Here is a 4,543-nt window from a genome sequence, read left to right as displayed (position 1 = left end):
ATTATCTGACTTGATTCCTTTGTTGTCCCTGCACATTTGGTTTCATGTAATTCAAGAGTCGAAAATAACTCCTCTAGGGTACTTACCTCCAGGTTCTTTGAAATGTAGTAGGCATCGATGATTGACGTCCATTCTGGAGTTCTGGGAAAAGCGTTTAGTGCATAGCGTATGGTGTCTCGGTTAGCTATCGTTTCACCGAGATTCTCGAGTCCAGTAATTAACTCTTTTACCTTTGCAGGTAGATCGGCTATTTTCTCACCTCTTTCCAAATAGATGTTAGTCAGTTTGTTCCGAAGTATATCTCTCCTTACGAGTTTGGCTTCGGATGTCCCTTCGTGGAGTTCCAGGAATTTTTCCCAAAGTTCTTTGGCCGACGAGTAGCTTCCGACGCAGTTCACTTCTTGAGGCGGAAGCACGCTCAGCAAGTGATATTCCGCTCGGTTGTTTGCAATGGAATCATTTTGTTCCTTCTTTGTCCAAAGGCTATCTTTTTTTTCTTCTCCATTCTGATTCGTAAGAGCTACAAAACCATATTTTATAATTAGACGAATTTCGAAATCGATTTTCAGAAATACCTTCATACGACACTTCCAGTGTGCGAAGCCCCCCTCGAATTTTGGTGGAACGATACTTGGTTCGGCCATTGGATGCTTGCTTCGGTCGACGGTTAGTCCTTCTGAAGCGTCCTCACTCTAATACCACTTATTGGTCCCTTTGGAGGCCGGCAAGAGGGGAGGGGTGAATTGCCTTGAAAAATTAATTCGACCTTTCTTGGATTTTCAACTAAATACAGAACACTTGTAATTAAAAAGACAGAGACTAATAAAGAAAATAGACGCAGAGAAGTTACTTGGTTTGCAATCAGAAGATTGCTAATCCAAGGAGAATAAGGCGCACTATATGAAGATCTCCTTCGGGCGGAATATGTTAGCTAGAGCCCTAGAGCCAATCATTTGATGATTGTATTTTGGACTTGTTGTATCATATTCTATATAAATAAAGGCATTGGTTTTTGGTTATTATACTTACTTGTATTGGTGCCAAATAAACTAAGTATAATAACGTCCTTGAGTAGAAGGTTCTTACCTATATCAATCGATTGGTTGAATCGATAGTGAGATGATATAGGGAACACTACTCTTAATCATTCTTAGTCGAGTATTAACATTCAGGGACAATGTTAATGCAATAAGACTAGCATGTAGGTCAACTCGATGACTCGATCTCACAAGTCATGGATATGGAGATATCAAGTTGACACATGTGTATGCATTGGAGAATGTATACTGAATGACCCGCCATGAGAAAGTATCATGAATCGTTATATGAGTGTCAAATACTTTCTCATGTAGCTATTAGTATGACTACTAGTCCTTAGACCTGAAGTCACCATGGTTCCCTACATAAGGAGTTATGTACTTTGGTTTCGTCAAACGTCACCCGTAACTGGGTGGACTATAAAGGTGATTACTAGGTATGTAACAAATTATGCGGAGGGATGTAAGTGATGTAGATGGGATCTATCCCTCCTATATGACGGGAGAGACATCGATATTCTTGATAGAGTGAGACCACGAAGTGTATGGTCATGCCCAAATGAGTCAATATGAGATATTGAACTCATTTAATTGAGTGAGTCTACTTGGAGTTCAAGATTTAGATTGATTAGAGGATGACACGGTCTATGCCTCACATTAATCAATCTAGATGTCTAGGATAGAAGGACACTTGTCATATATTGTGAGAAGTCACAATTAGTAGTCACAAGGTGATGTTGGATCTCAACATTCTTGTAACTTGGGTAGTAATGATGTGTTGCTAGATACCGCTCATTACTTATGCTCCTAAATGGGTTTAGGGGCATTGCCAACGTTACAAGAACCTATAGGGTCACACACTAAGGATAATTAGATGGAGATTAGGTTCATATGATGAACAAAGAGGATTAGATTCATGTGATGAATCAAATTAGATTAAGAGTAATCCTAATTGGGCTAATTGAGTTGGACTCAAGTTGATTCATATGTTCAATGAGTCTAATTTAGATTATGACTCATTAAATCAATTTAATTAAATGAATTAGATTCATTATATTAAATTGGCTTGAATTAAATGGTTGGATTAGATCAACCATGAGAGAGATTAAGTCAAGTTTGACTTGACTTGAGAGGAAGAGTCAAGTTTGTCTTGACTATTTGCCACATCATTAGTGATTTGGCATTAGGAGGACTAATGATGATGTGCCACATCATCAAAGTGTGCCACCTCATAGGGGTTACAAATCTATTCTCTTTAATGGCCACATTTAATGAGAATGGGGGTTACCTTTTTGGTTTTGAATGAGAATGAATTTTTCATTCACTCACATTCACATCATCTTCTTCCTCAAGCTCTCTTTTTGCTCCTTCTCTTCTCTTGGTCGTGGGTTTCAAGCAAGGGAGAAGAAAGGAGAGTGAGTCTAATCCAAGAAGAAAGGTTAGTGAAAGTCACATAGAGATTTTAGAGGAGTGTGTTCTCTTCTTTTCTTTTCTTCTTCTTCCAATCCCATCCGAGAGCATCAATAATTGCTAGCACACTTGTGGTGTTCTCTTATCCATCCTTGTGTGTTAGAGAACACATCTTGTTCGTGTGGATACTACTAGAGGTGTGTACATTTGAACACACTCGAGATCCGGCGTACCTTGGACGAGCAGAATTTGCAAAGGGCACGCAACAAGGGTAACCTTCTAAACATGTAGATCTAAGTGTAGATCTAGTTAGTAAACTCGTACATGTAAATTTTGTTTTATATTCTTCGCACGGATCCGTTGGCTAGGGACTTTCGGGGTTTCCGCGACGCGAAAAAACGGTTTTCACGGCCCGAAAAACCCAACAGTGGTATCAGAGCCACGTGCGAAGACATGTACGAATTTATTTTGTATTTTTATGAAAAATATAGTTTCTGTGAATATCTGTAATTTCATGAATTTTATAGTTTTAAAGGGTATTTTTCTCGTAGAAGCGGAGCACAAGTGTTTAGACACTTGTAGGCTTCGACTACCGAGAAGATTTTTCCGTAACGGCAATGTTTTTACCCAAAACCTTTTGGGACAGCGGGCTAAGGCGCTGTAGGATCGCTTAGGAGTAACTCGCGATGGTTAGATCGCGGGTAGGGGTACTGCCTCTAACCCCGCAAGGGGATTTGCTCCGCGATTGCGCCCGAAATCGCTAATCGGGATCGCCGGGAAAAATTTACTCATAAAATTATAAAAATTATGAAAAAATTACAGAAAGTTATGAAAAATATATAATTTAGAATTATATATTATTTTTGTGATAGTCATGGCCCAAAAAGACCCAATATGATTGGATTTGTGTTGTAATTTATAATACGACATACGTGCCATCATGTGTTTATGTGTGCTGTATTTGATACGCGACCTGCGCGTCGTGCCTCCCTATTTATATTCTGGTTGTAAATTAGATTTAGACTCGAATGTAACTCGAGTTTCAAAATTGTAATGTAAATTTTGAAGCGGTGGAAGGTCCACTCAAGACGGAGTTACGAGGAAGGCGCGAGCAACACAAGGTGGTCAAAAGGAAGGCGCTTGAGAAGTTGTTGACCTTAGGTTGACCATCCGATCTTCTCATTGGCTTGAGAAGATCATAGTAGGGCCATGACATAATCATAAAATTATTTAATTAATTACTTTTATGTGTATGTGATGCATGCTAGTTAATTAAATAATTAATTAGTGCCTAACGATTAGATTAGATCTAAGTCGTGCACATGATGCACCCTTTGATTAGATTAGATCTATCGAGTATATGATACGCATCATCGTTTAGATTAGATCTAAATCACGACAACTCATAATGCTTACCATGCCGTGATACCTACCACTACCTCGATCGCATGTTGTTGTTGAATCTGCTAAAGCAGAGCAACACATACTATCTTAGTAGGGTACGGAGGGACAATCTTGGTCCCGCCTATCAATGCATGGGTGAGTACAACTCAATTAGATTGAGTAACTAGTTAACTCAATTGGATCGAGTTTAACTATAGACATTATCCAATGGTTGGTAGATAGGTCAAAATCACGTTTATATTAACTCTTGGGCGTATTAGTCAAAGTTAACTCGAGTTTTAATATAAATGCGGATTTTGATCCTATAAACAAGAGTTGCATAGAGATGTAATTGGTAATCGTTACCTACCGATCATACTAAATCTTGGGCGTATTAGCCAAAGCTAACTCAAGGGTTAGTATGATGTGGATCTTGGCCCACATGAATTATAGAATTCAGTGGGAGCATCATTTAGTTAAAGGCCTAATTAAATGATTAAGAATATGATATTTATTTCTGCATTTATTTCTGTTGTAGATTACCATGACGTCAAACACGAACAATTTCTCCCTGCATTTTGTCCTTAAGAAGGACAAGCTCAACAGAGCAAATTTCCTGGACTGGTATAGGAACTTGAGAATAGTTCTCACTCAAGAACGTAAACTGTACGTTCTGGAGTAGCCCATTCCGGAGGCTCCTCCTGCCACTGCCA

The sequence above is a fragment of the Zingiber officinale genome, chromosome 7B (assembly GCF_018446385.1).
Source record: "Zingiber officinale cultivar Zhangliang chromosome 7B, Zo_v1.1, whole genome shotgun sequence".
Taxonomy (NCBI): domain Eukaryota; kingdom Viridiplantae; phylum Streptophyta; class Magnoliopsida; order Zingiberales; family Zingiberaceae; genus Zingiber; species Zingiber officinale.
The sequence above is the reverse complement of the archived record's forward strand: the minus strand, read 5'-3'. Positions refer to the sequence as shown.